Raw genomic sequence first — 15,561 nt, 5'->3', positions numbered from 1 at the left:
AACACTCTAGACGCATACCACGACATACTGTTTCTCTGGGAATTCCGTACTAATCCTTGAAAGTAAATTCAACCACTTAAATTTGACCACTCCCCTAAAATAGCAATAGGAAATCCTCAAATGGTTACCAAGGTACCCTTCCTATCATGGTTAATATTCTCAGGACAACTCACAGAATACTATTATTTCACAAGCATTATCTTAGCGACAAAAAAAGGTATAATCACTCAAACTAAAAAGGTTAACACATGTTCTTTTGTTAGCTCAAGTTTTATTGTTTACTCAAGTTTTATTGTTATTTTTTGCAATATTGGATAAATATGATGGACTCTTTAATGATCTTTTATGAATCTGGCATATTATGGCATGATCAAGAATTAAGGACGATAAGATTTATTGGACTTTCGATAAAACCTGGAATTTAGATATGGACACACTAGACGCACAACCAAAAATGGAAAGGACTTTGTAAAAAGCGGATTGTGCCTAGACTTACATTGAACCTTAAAGCAATGACATGTATGCTTTGTATCCTTCATATTGTTATGTGTAAAACAAAATAAAAAAATTATTATATTTAAAAAAAAAAAAAAATATATCCACAAAAAGGTTTAAAACTTTCTAAATCCCCTATCATTATATTATATAAAATACTATCCATGGCATTTAAAATTTGTTTGCAACATACACATTGCAAATTGTGTGAACATATTAATCATTTAGTTTATTTATGAAGGAATAAGCCATACAGTTGTACCATGTTTAATGTTTGAGAAAATATGAACTGTCTCAGAGATTTATGCCTTTATCAGATTATTTAATTTTATATCAGTTATTTATTTTTTAAATCTTTATTGCACGTATGACAAATTCACTGTACAAGGTCACAGAAAGTGACCCATTTATATTGCCAAGGCTGGCAGATGACAAGAGATTGAAACAAAGTATTAACTGTGTTGTAGAGTTCTTGGAAAAGGGCTGGTCATGCTAGAAGGTTTCAGGTAAGAGATTGATGCAAATTTAAAGGGACATAAAAACCCAACATTTTTCTTTCATGATTCAGATAGGGCATACAATTTTAAACAACTTTCTCATTTACACCAATTAGCAAATTTGCATTGTTCCTTTGGTATTCTTTATTGAAGGAGCAGAATTGCAATACAGGAAGCTAGCTGAACAAATTTGGTGAACCAATGACAAAAGGAATATATGTGCAGCCACCAATCAGTAGCTAGTTCCCAGTATAGCATTGCTGCTCCTGAGTCATCCTAGGTATTCTTTTCAGCAAAGCATACCAAGAGAACAGTGGAAATTAGATAATAGAAGTAAATTAGAAAGTTGTTTAAAATGGTAATTTTTGGGGTTTTGTGTCCCTTTAAGGATAGCTACAATTTTAAAATAGTTTTTATTGTTATTATATTTATTTGCAAAGTACCAACTCATTCTGCAGCACGATACAGCAGGTACAATAAATAAAGACAGGAATGGTAAACGGCAAGAGAAAGGATTATAGGGCCTTAGACTATAGAGACCTCATATTCTGTTTATCAGTAACACAGCACAACACAGTTTTTTTTTTAAATCTGCTGGTATTGTGATCCCAAAAAAATTATGTGTCTGCCATGACATTGCCAAGAAGTATTGCCTGTGTCTAGGGAAAAGTAATACCAGCAAATTCCGCTGGTATTGTGCTCCCCAAAAAATAATGTCTATGCCAAGACTTCGCTAACATCAGGATACAGGACGTATTATGCTCCAAAAAAAATAATGCATCTGCCATACATCTGGAACAAGGTAGTATTATGCTCCCAAATAATAGTGTGCCTGCTGTGACATCACTAACATCTGGAATAAGGTAGTATTATGCTCCCAAATAATAGTGTGCCTGCTGTGACATCACTAACATCTGGAATAAGGTAATATTATGCTCCCAAATAATAGTGTGCCTGCTGTGACATCACTAACATCTGGAATAAGGTAATATTATGCTCCCAAATAATAGTGTGTCTGCTGTGACATTGCTAACATCTGGAACAAAGTAATATTATGCTCCCAAATTATAGTGTGCCTGCTGTGACCGCTAACATCTGGAACAAAGTAATATTATGCTCCCAAATAATAGTGTGCCTGCTGTGACATCGCTAACATCTGGAACAAAGTAATATTATGCTCCCAAATAATAGTGTGCCTGCTGTGACCGCTAACATCTGGAACAAAGTAATATTATGCTCCCAAATAATAGTGTGCCTGCTGTGACCGCTAACATCTGGAACAAAGTAATATTATGCTCCCAAATAATAGTGTGCCTGCTGTGACCGCTAACATCTGGAACAAAGTAATATTATGATCCCAAATAATAGTGTGCCTGCTGTGACATCACGAACATCTGGAATAAGGTAATATTATGCTCCCAAATAATAGTGTGTCTGCTGTGACATTGCTAACATCTGGAACAAAGTAATATTATGCTCCCAAATAATAGTGTGCCTGCTGTGACCGCTAACATCTGGAAAAGGGAAATATTATGCTCCCAAATAATAGTGTGTCTGCTGTGACATCGCTAACATCTGGAACAGGGAAATATTATGCTCCCAAATAATAGTGTGTCTGCTGTGACATCGCCAACATCTGGAACAGGGAAATATTATGCTCCCAAATAATAGTGTGTCTGCTGTGACATCGCTAACATCTGGAACAAGGTAATATTATGCTCCCAAATAATAGTGTGTCTGCTGTGACATCGCTAACATCTGGAACAAAGTAATATTATGCTCCCAAATAATAGTGTGTCTGCTGTGACATCGCTAACATCTGGAACAAAGTAATATTATGCTCCCAAATAATAGTGTGTCTGCTGTGACATCGCTAACATCTGGAACAAGGCATTATTATGCTCCCAAATAATAGTGTGTCTGCTGTGACATAACTAACATCTGGAACAAGGTAATCATATGCTCCCAAATAATATTGTGTCTGCTGTGACATCGCTAACATCTGGAACAAGGTAATCATATGCTCCCAAATAATAGTGTGTCTGCTGTGACATCGCTAACATCTGGAACAAGGTAATATTATGCTCCCAAATAATAGTGTGCCTGCTGTGACCGCTAACATCTGGAACAAGGTAATATTATGCTCCCAAATAATAGTGTGCCTGCTGTGACCGCTAACATCTGGAACAAGGTAATCATATACTCCCAAATAATAGTGTGTCTGCTGTGACATCGCTAACATCTGGAACAAGGTAATATTATGCTCCCAAATAATAGTGTGCCTGCTGTGACCGCTAACATCTGGAACAAGGTAATATTATGCTCCCAAATAATAGTGTGCCTGCTGTGACATCACTAACATCTGGAACAAGGTAATATTATGCTCCCAAATAATAGTGTGTCTGCTGTGACATCGCTAACATCTGGAACAAGGTAATATTATGCTCCCAAATAATAGTGTGCCTGTTGTGACATCGCTAACATCTGGAACAAGGTAATATTATGCTCCCAAATAATAGTGTGTCTGCTGTGACATCGCTAACATCTGGAACAAGGTAATATTATGCTCCTAAATAATAGTGTGCCTGCTGTGACATCACTAACTTCTGGAACAAGGTAATATTATGCTCCCAAATAATAGTGTGCCTGCTGTGACATCGCTAACATCTGGAACAAGGTCATATTATGCTCCCAAATAATAGTGTGTCTGCTGTGACATCACTAACATCTGGAACAAGGTAATATTATGCTTCTAAATAATAGTGTGCCTGCTGTGACATCACTAACATCTGGAACAAGGTAGTATTATGCTCCAAAATAATAGTGTGTCTGCTGTGACATCGCTAACATCTGGAACATGGAAATATTATGCTCCCAAATAATAGTGTGTCTGCTGTGACATCGCTAACATCTGGAACAAGGTAATATTATGCTCCCAAATAATAGTGTGTCTGCTGTGACATCGCTAACATCTGGGACAAAGTAATATTATGCTCCCAAATAATAGTGTTTCTGCTGTGACATCGCTAACATCTGGAACAAGGTAATATTATGCTCCCAAATAATAGTGTGTCTGCTGTGACATCACTAACATCTGGAACAAGGTAATCATATGCTCCCAAATAATAGTGTGTCTGCTGTGACATCGCTAACATCTGGAACAAGGTAATCATATGCTCCCAAATAATATTGTGTCTGCTGTGACATCGCTAACATCTGGAACAAGGTAATATTATGCTCCCAAATAATAGTGTGCCTGCTGTGACCGCTAACATCTGGAACAAGGTAATATTATGCTCCCAAATAATAGTGTGCCTGCTGTGACCGCTAACATCTGGAACAAGGTAATCTTATACTCCCAAATAATAGTGTGTCTGCTGTGACATCGCTAACATCTGGAACAAGGTAATATTATGCTCCCAAATAATAGTGTGCCTGCTGTGACCGCTAACATCTGGAACAAGGTAATATTATGCTCCCAAATAATAGTGTGCCTGCTGTGACATCACTAACATCTGGAACAAGGTAATATTATGCTCCCAAATAATAGTGTGTCTGCTGTGACATCGCTTACATCTGGAACAAGGTAATATTATGCTCCCAAATAATAGTGTGCCTGTTGTGACATCGCTAACATCTGGAACAAGGTAATATTATGCTCCCAAATAATAGTGTGTCTGCTGTGACATCGCTAACATCTGGAACAAGGTAATATTATGCTCCCAAATAATAGTGTGCCTGCTGTGACATCACTAACATCTGGAACAAGGTAATATTATGCTCCCAAATAATAGTGTGCCTGCTGTGACATCGCTAACATCTGGAACAAGGTCATATTATGCTCCCAAATAATAGTGTGTCTGCTGTGACATCACTAACATCTGGAACAAGGTAATATTATGCTTCTAAATAATAGTGTGCCTGCTGTGACATCACTAACATCTGGAACAAGGTAGTATTATGCTCCCAAATAATAGTGTGTCTGCTGTTACATCGCTAACATCTGGAACAGGGAAATATTATGCTCCCAAATAATAGTGTGTCTGCTGTGACATCGCTAACATCTGGAACAAGGTAATATTATGCTCCCAAATAATAGTGTGCCTGCTGTGACATCGCTAACATCTGGAACAAGGTAATATTATGCTCCCAAATAATAGTGTGTCTGCTGTGACATCGCTAACATCTGGAACAAGGTAATATTATGCTCCCAAATAATAGTGTGTCTGCTGTGACATCACTAACATCTGGAACAAGGTAATCATATGCTCCCAAATAATAGTGTGTCTGCTGTGACATCGCTAACATCTGGAACAAGGTAATCATATGCTCCCAAATAATAGTGTGTCTGCTGTGACATCGCTAACATCTGGAACAAGGTAATATTATGCTCCCAAATAATAGTGTGCCTGCTGTGACCGCTAACATCTGGAACAAGGTAATATTATGCTCCCAAATAATAGTGTGCCTGCTGTGACCGCTAACATCTGGAACAAGGTAATCATATACTCCCAAATAATAGTGTGTCTGCTGTGACATCGCTAACATCTGGAACAAGGTAATATTATGCTCCCAAATAATAGTGTGCCTGCTGTGACCGCTAACATCTGGAACAAGGTAATATTATGCTCCCAAATAATAGTGTGCCTGCTGTGACATCGCTAACATCTTGAACAAGGTAATATTATGCTCCCAAATAATAGTGTGTCTGCTGTGACATCGCTAACAAATTCCGCTGGTATTGTGCTCCCCAAAAAATAATGTCTATGCCAAGACTTCACTAACATCAGGATTCAGGACGTATTATACTCCAAAAAAAATAATGCATCTGCCATACATCTGGAACAAGGTAGTATTATGCTCCCAAATAATAGTGTGCCTGCTGTGACATCACTAACATCTGGAATAAGGTAGTATTATGCTCCCAAATAATAGTGTGCCTGCTGTGACATCACTAACATCTGGAATAAGGTAATATTATGCTCCCAAATAATAGTGTGCCTGCTGTGACATCACTAACATCTGGAATAAGGTAATATTATGCTCCCAAATAATAGTGTGTCTGCTGTGACATTGCTAACATCTGGAACAAAGTAATATTATGCTCCCAAATTATAGTGTGCCTGCTGTGACCGCTAACATCTGGAACAAAGTAATATTATGCTCCCAAATAATAGTGTGCCTGCTGTGACATCGCTAACATCTGGAACAAAGTAATATTATGCTCCCAAATAATAGTGTGCCTGCTGTGACCGCTAACATCTGGAACAAAGTAATATTATGCTCCCAAATAATAGTGTGCCTGCTGTGACCGCTAACATCTGGAACAAAGTAATATTATGCTCCCAAATAATAGTGTGCCTGCTGTGACCGCTAACATCTGGAACAAAGTAATATTATGATCCCAAATAATAGTGTGCCTGCTGTGACATCACTAACATCTGGAATAAGGTAATATTATGCTCCCAAATAATAGTGTGTCTGCTGTGACATTGCTAACATCTGGAACAAAGTAATATTATGCTCCCAAATAATAGTGTGCCTGCTGTGACCGCTAACATCTGGAAAAGGGAAATATTATGCTCCCAAATAATAGTGTGTCTGCTGTGACATCGCTAACATCTGGAACAGGGAAATATTATGCTCCCAAATAATAGTGTGTCTGCTGTGACATCGCCAACATCTGGAACAGGGAAATATTATGCTCCCAAATAATAGTGTGTCTGCTGTGACATCGCTAACATCTGGAACAAGGTAATATTATGCTCCCAAATAATAGTGTGTCTGCTGTGACATCGCTAACATCTGGAACAAAGTAATATTATGCTCCCAAATAATAGTGTGTCTGCTGTGACATCGCTAACATCTGGAACAAAGTAATATTATGCTCCCAAATAATAGTGTGTCTGCTGTGACATCGCTAACATCTGGAACAAGGCATTATTATGCTCCCAAATAATAGTGTGTCTGCTGTGACATAACTAACATCTGGAACAAGGTAATCATATGCTCCCAAATAATATTGTGTCTGCTGTGACATCGCTAACATCTGGAACAAGGTAATCATATGCTCCCAAATAATAGTGTGTCTGCTGTGACATCGCTAACATCTGGAACAAGGTAATATTATGCTCCCAAATAATAGTGTGCCTGCTGTGACCGCTAACATCTGGAACAAGGTAATATTATGCTCCCAAATAATAGTGTGCCTGCTGTGACCGCTAACATCTGGAACAAGGTAATCATATACTCCCAAATAATAGTGTGTCTGCTGTGACATCGCTAACATCTGGAACAAGGTAATATTATGCTCCCAAATAATAGTGTGCCTGCTGTGACCGCTAACATCTGGAACAAGGTAATATTATGCTCCCAAATAATAGTGTGCCTGCTGTGACATCGCTAACATCTGGAACAAGGTAATATTATGCTCCCAAATAATAGTGTGTCTGCTGTGACATCGCTAACATCTGGAACAAGGTAATATTATGCTCCCAAATAATAGTGTGCCTGTTGTGACATCGCTAACATCTGGAACAAGGTAATATTATGCTCCCAAATAATAGTGTGTCTGCTGTGACATCGCTAACATCTGGAACAAGGTAATATTATGCTCCTAAATAATAGTGTGCCTGCTGTGACATCACTAACTTCTGGAACAAGGTAATATTATGCTCCCAAATAATAGTGTGCCTGCTGTGACATCGCTAACATCTGGAACAAGGTCATATTATGCTCCCAAATAATAGTGTGTCTGCTGTGACATCACTAACATCTGGAACAAGGTAATATTATGCTTCTAAATAATAGTGTGCCTGCTGTGACATCACTAACATCTGGAACAAGGTAGTATTATGCTCCAAAATAATAGTGTGTCTGCTGTGACATCGCTAACATCTGGAACATGGAAATATTATGCTCCCAAATAATAGTGTGTCTGCTGTGACATCGCTAACATCTGGAACAAGGTAGTATTATGCTCCCAAATAATAGTGTGTCTGCTGTGACATCGCTAACATCTGGGACAAAGTAATATTATGCTCCCAAATAATAGTGTTTCTGCTGTGACATCGCTAACATCTGGAACAAGGTAATATTATGCTCCCAAATAATAGTGTGTCTGCTGTGACATCACTAACATCTGGAACAAGGTAATCATATGCTCCCAAATAATAGTGTGTCTGCTGTGACATCGCTAACATCTGGAACAAGGTAATCATATGCTCCCAAATAATAGTGTGTCTGCTGTGACATCGCTAACATCTGGAACAAGGTAATATTATGCTCCCAAATAATAGTGTGCCTGCTGTGACCGCTAACATCTGGAACAAGGTAATATTATGCTCCCAAATAATAGTGTGCCTGCTGTGACCGCTAACATCTGGAACAAGGTAATCATATACTCCCAAATAATAGTGTGTCTGCTGTGACATCGCTAACATCTGGAACAAGGTAATATTATGCTCCCAAATAATAGTGTGCCTGCTGTGACCGCTAACATCTGGAACAAGGTAATATTATGCTCCCAAATAATAGTGTGCCTGCTGTGACATCACTAACATCTGGAACAAGGTAATATTATGCTCCCAAATAATAGTGTGTCTGCTGTGACATCGCTTACATCTGGAACAAGGTAATATTATGCTCCCAAATAATAGTGTGCCTGTTGTGACATCGCTAACATCTGGAACAAGGTAATATTATGCTCCCAAATAATAGTGTGTCTGCTGTGACATCGCTAACATCTGGAACAAGGTAATATTATGCTCCCAAATAATAGTGTGCCTGCTGTGACATCACTAACTTCTGGAACAAGGTAATATTATGCTCCCAAATAATAGTGTGCCTGCTGTGACATCGCTAACATCTGGAACAAGGTCATATTATGCTCCCAAATAATAGTGTGTCTGCTGTGACATCACTAACATCTGGAACAAGGTAATATTATGCTTCTAAATAATAGTGTGCCTGCTGTGACATCACTAACATCTGGAACAAGGTAGTATTATGCTCCCAAATAATAGTGTGTCTGCTGTTACATCGCTAACATCTGGAACAGGGAAATATTATGCTCCCAAATAATAGTGTGTCTGCTGTGACATCGCTAACATCTGGAACAAGGTAATATTATGCTCCCAAATAATAGTGTGCCTGCTGTGACATCGCTAACATCTGGAACAAGGTAATATTATGCTCCCAAATAATAGTGTGTCTGCTGTGACATCGCTAACATCTGGAACAAGGTAATATTATGCTCCCAAATAATAGTGTGTCTGCTGTGACATCACTAACATCTGGAACAAGGTAATCATATGCTCCCAAATAATAGTGTGTCTGCTGTGACATCGCTAACATCTGGAACAAGGTAATCATATGCTCCCAAATAATAGTGTGTCTGCTGTGACATCGCTAACATCTGGAACAAGGTAATATTATGCTCCCAAATAATAGTGTGCCTGCTGTGACCGCTAACATCTGGAACAAGGTAATATTATGCTCCCAAATAATAGTGTGCCTGCTGTGACCGCTAACATCTGGAACAAGGTAATCATATACTCCCAAATAATAGTGTGTCTGCTGTGACATCGCTAACATCTGGAACAAGGTAATATTATGCTCCCAAATAATAGTGTGCCTGCTGTGACCGCTAACATCTGGAACAAGGTAATATTATGCTCCCAAATAATAGTGTGCCTGCTGTGACATCGCTAACATCTTGAACAAGGTAATATTATGCTCCCAAATAATAGTGTGTCTGCTGTGATATCGCTAACATCTGGAACAAGGTAATATTATGCTCCCAAATAATAGTGTGCCTGTTGTGACATCGCTAACATCTGGAACAAGGTAATATTATGCTCCCACATTATAGTGTGTCTGCTGTGACATCGCTAACATCTGGAACAAGGTAATATTATGCTCCTAAATAATAGTGTGCCTGCTGTGACATCACTAACTTCTGGAACAAGGTAATATTATGCTCCCAAATAATAGTGTGCCTGCTGTGACATCGCTAACATCTGGAACAAGGTCATATTATGCTCCCAAATAATAGTGTGTCTGCTGTGATATCACTAATATCTGGAACAAGGTAATATTATGCTTCTAAATAATAGTGTGCCTGCTGGGACATCACTAACATCTTGAACAAGGTAGTATTATGCTCCCAAATAATAGTGTGCCTGCTGTGACATCGCTAACATCTGGAACAAGGTAATATTATGCTCCCAAATAATAGTATGTCTGCTGTGACATCACTAACATCTGGAACAAGGTAATATTATGCTTCTAAATAATAGTATGCCTGCTGTGACATCACTAACATCTGGAACAAGGTAATATTATGCTCCCAAATAATAGTGTGCCTGCTGTGACATCACTAACATCTGGAATAAGGTAATACTATGCTCCCAAATAATAGTGTGCCTGCTGTGACATCACTAACATCTGGAATAAGGTAATATTATGCTCCCAAATAATAGTGTGCCTGCTGTGACATCACTAACATCTGGAATAAGGTAATATTATGCTCCCAAATAATAGTGTGCCTGCTGTGACATCACTAACATCTGGAATAAGGTAATATTATGCTTTTAAATAATAGTGTGCCTGCTGTGACATCACTAACATCTGGAATAAGGTAATATTATGCTCCCAAATAATAGTGTGCCTGCTTTGACATCACTAACATCTGGAACAAGGTAATATTATGCTCCCAAATAATAGTGTGTCTGCTGTGACATCGCTAACCTCTGGAACAAGGTAATATTATGCTCCCAAATAATAGTGTGTCTGCTGTGACATCGCTAACATCTGGAACAAGGTAATATTATGCTCCCAAATAATAGTGTGTCTGCTGTGACATCACTAACATCTGGAACAAGGTAATCATATGCTCCCAAATAATAGTGTGTCTGCTGTGACATCGCTAACATCTGGAACAAGGTAATCATATGCTCCCAAATAATAGTGTGTCTGCTGTGACATCGCTAACATCTGGAACAAGGTAATATTATGCTCCCAAATAATAGTGTGCCTGCTGTGACCGCTAACATCTGGAACAAGGTAATATTATGCTCCCAAATAATAGTGTGCCTGCTGTGACCGCTAACATCTGGAACAAGGTAATCATATACTCCCAAATAATAGTGTGTCTGCTGTGACATCGCTAACATCTGGAATAAGGTAATATTATGCTCCCAAATAATAGTGTGCCTGCTGTGACCGCTAACATCTGGAACAAGGTAATATTATGCTCCCAAATAATAGTGTGCCTGCTGTGACATCGCTAACATCTTGAACAAGGTAATATTATGCTCCCAAATAATAGTGTGTCTGCTGTGACATCGCTAACATCTGGAACAAGGTAATATTATGCTCCCAAATAATAGTGTGCCTGTTGTGACATCGCTAACATCTGGAACAAGGTAATATTATGCTCCCAAATAATAGTGTGTCTGCTGTGACATCGCTAACATCTGGAACAAGGTAATATTATGCTCCTAAATAATAGTGTGCCTGCTGTGACATCACTAACTTCTGGAACAAGGTAATATTATGCTCCCAAATAATAGTGTGCCTGCTGTGACATCGCTAACATCTGGAACAAGGTCATATTATGCTCCCAAATAATAGTGTGTCTGCTGTGACATCACTAACATCTGGAACAAGGTAATATTATGCTTCTAAATAATAGTGTGCCTGCTGGGACATCACTAACATCTGGAACAAGGTAGTATTATGCTCCCAAATAATAGTGTGCCTGCTGTGACATCGCTAACATCTGGAACAAGGTAATATTATGCTCCCAAATAATAGTATGTCTGCTGTGACATCACTAACATCTGGAACAAGGTAATATTATGCTTCTAAATAATAGTATGCCTGCTGTGACATCACTAACATCTGGAACAAGGTAATATTATGCTCCCAAATAATAGTGTGCCTGCTGTGACATCACTAACATCTGGAATAAGGTAATATTATGCTCCCAAATAATAGTGTGCCTGCTGTGACATCACTAACATCTGGAATAAGGTAATATTATGCTCCCAAATAATAGTGTGCCTGCTGTGACATCACTAACATCTGGAATAAGGTAATATTATGCTCCCAAATAATAGTGTGCCTGCTGTGACATCACTAACATCTGGAATAAGGTAATATTATGCTCCCAAATAATAGTGTGCCTGCTGTGACATCACTAACATCTGGAAAAAGGTAATATTATGCTCCCAAATAATAGTGTGCCTGCTGTGACATCACTAACATCTGGAACAAGGTAATCATATGCTCCCAAATAATAGTGTGTCTGCTGTGACATCGCTAACATCTGGAACAAGGTAATCATATGCTCCCAAATAATAGTGTGCCTGCTGTGACCGCTAACATCTGGAACAAGGTAATATTATGCTCCCAAATAATAGTGTGCCTGCTGTGACCGCTAACATCTGGAACAAGGTAATCATATACTCCCAAATAATAGTGTGTCTGCTGTGACATCGCTAACATCTGGAACAAGGTAATATTATGCTCCCAAATAATAGTGTGCCTGCTGTGACCGCTAACATCTGGAACAAGGTAATATTATGCTCCCAAATAATAGTGTGCCTGCTGTGACATCGCTAACATCTTGAACAAGGTAATATTATGCTCCCAAATAATAGTGTGTCTGCTGTGACATCGCTAACATCTGGAACAAGGTAATATTATGCTCCCAAATAATAGTGTGCCTGTTGTGACATCGCTAACATCTGGAACAAGGTAATATTATGCTCCCAAATTATAGTGTGTCTGCTGTGACATCGATAACATCTGGAACAAGGTAATATTATGCTCCTAAATAATAGTGTGCCTGCTGTGACATCACTAACTTCTGGAACAAGGTAATATTATGCTCCCAAATAATAGTGTGCCTGCTGTGACATCGCTAACATCTGGAACAAGGTCATATTATGCTCCCAAATAATAGTGTGTCTGCTGTGACATCACTAACATCTGGAACAAGGTAATATTATGCTTCTAAATAATAGTGTGCCTGCTGGGACATCACTAACATCTGGAACAAGGTAGTATTATGCTCCCAAATAATAGTGTGCCTGCTGTGACATCGCTAACATCTGGAACAAGGTAATATTATGCTCCCAAATAATAGTATGTCTGCTGTGACATCACTAACATCTGGAACAAGGTAATATTATGCTTCTAAATAATAGTATGCCTGCTGTGACATCACTAACATCTGGAACAAGGTAATATTATGCTCCCAAATAATAGTGTGCCTGCTGTGACATCACTAACATCTGGAATAAGGTAATATTATGCTCCCAAATAATAGTGTGCCTGCTGTGACATCACTAACATCTGGAATAAGGTAATATTATGCTCCCAAATAATAGTGTGCCTGCTGTGACATCACTAACATCTGGAATAAGGTAATATTATGCTCCCAAATAATAGTGTGCCTGCTGTGACATCGCTAACATCTGGAATAAGGTAATATTATGCTCCCAAATAATAGTGTGTCTGCTGTGACATCGCTAACATCTGGAACAAGGTAATATTATGCTCCCAAATCTGCATTACAATTCAATGACAGTCATTGAGTTCTTCGGGTACAACACATTGTACTGCCAATGTTTGTCTGGAGATTTCATGGCTATGTGCTGGTTTTTATGCAGTTGTTATTAGCAATGTCTGAAACACCTGAACTCAATAATTAATAGGGCTGTCCACATACTTTTGGCCATATAGTGTACAAGCATATATCATGGAAACTGGAAATGAAAGAGTAGCTTTTGAACATATAGAATATATAGCAGAGATAGATGATAGATAGATAGATAGATGATAGATAGATAGATAGATAGATAGATTTTAACTGGTCTTGCTGATTATTATTAGACCCTACCTGTGGGTATAACTATACAATTGGATGTAATGATTTGACTTCATTTACAATAAATAATAGAATTTTTAATTGCAATAAAGTTTATGTCTTCATTTCTTCTGACATTTGGATTATTAGCAAGTTTTCGCACTTGAATAGCCAGAGCAGATTACAATATAAATGAGGCAGCTTTGGAGTGATGATGAGACTGCCAGTAGGACAGCTTTGCACACTTTTGCTGCTCTAATTTATTAGATGTAATGAGGTTCATTACACATTAGACCACACACTTGGACATCTTTCTGAGTAAACCTGTGAATAAGTGTTGAAATATGTATAGCAGCTGTAGTTTGAACAAAAATTCAGTTTTAAATTCTTCTTTTAAAATTTATATAACCTTTATTTTATTCATCATCAAGATCATCAAAACAAGTAAGTGTCACGCTAACAGTAGTGCACGCACAATATTGAATTATCGCAGAAGAATTGATATGCGCGCATAATACAAGTTGAAAGTAATTTAACACGAATCGGGTTAGCGCGACTGAAGTCCTTCCTTAAAGAGTTAGGGCTAAAATAAAAGTAGCACCAAACAACCCATAAATGTCTAAACAATAATTCTACAATAATATTTAATATTGTGCTTTACTGTGTAGTTATTTTAAATATTTAATATTCCAATTTTCTTCACATAGTGGAAAATGTTCTTTATATTTTTAAATAGATATTCATATATCTGTATATATCTATACCTGTATATATTCATATAGATATGTAGTTATAAATATATATTTTACATTAACATTATATATATAGTAGAGACAGCACGAGGACAAACACACCTGGCCTTACCGGCAATCCATGCTGGTGTTTGCGGTGAAAGTGGGAGTGGACGGGTGGGAGCGTGAGCGTGACCGGCATGGTCGGGGGCGTGACGAGGGCGTGGCTGGGCGCGGTCAGCATGACAGAGGGGAGAGAAATAGAAAGTGAGAGGGAGAGACAAAAAGAGATAGGAAAGAGCTAAAGAGGGGGAAGTGCAGAAGAGAGGGGGGAGAGAGCAAAAGAGAGGGGAAAGAGCAAAAGAGAGGGGAAAGAGCAGAATAGAGGGAAGAGAGAGAAAAAGAGAGGGGGAGAGAGAGCAAAAGAGAGGGGGGAGAGAGAGCAATAGAGAGGGGGAGAGAGAAAAAGAGAGGGGGGAGAGAGAGCAAAAGAGAGGGGGGGGGAGAGAGCAATAGAGAGGGGGAGAAAGAGCAATAGAGAGGGGGAGAGAGAGAGGGCAAATGAGAGGGATGGAGAGAGAGACAGAGCAAAAGAGAGGGGGGAGAGAGAGAGCAAAAGAGAGGTGGGAGAGAGAGAGCAAAAGAGAGGGATGGAGAGAAAGAGCAAAAGAGAGGGATGGAGAGAGAGAGCAAAAAAAGGAGATAGAGACAGAGCAAAAGCGAGGGGGGAGAGAGAGAGTGCAAAAGAGAGGGGGGAGAGAGCACAAAAGAGAGGGGGGAGAGAGAGCGCAAAAGAGAGGGAAAGAGAGAGAGCACAAAAGAGAGAAAACGCAAAAGAGAGGGGGGAGAGAGCATAAAAGAGAGGAGGGAGAGAGAGCACAAAAGAGAGGGGGAGAGAGAGAGTGCGCAAAAAGAGAGAGGGGGAGAGAGCACGCAAAAGAGGGGGGGAGTGAGCGCAAAA

Source organism: Bombina bombina, chromosome 4, assembly GCF_027579735.1.
Source record: "Bombina bombina isolate aBomBom1 chromosome 4, aBomBom1.pri, whole genome shotgun sequence".
NCBI classification, from domain to species: domain Eukaryota; kingdom Metazoa; phylum Chordata; class Amphibia; order Anura; family Bombinatoridae; genus Bombina; species Bombina bombina.
Note: the sequence above shows the minus strand (reverse complement) of the source record.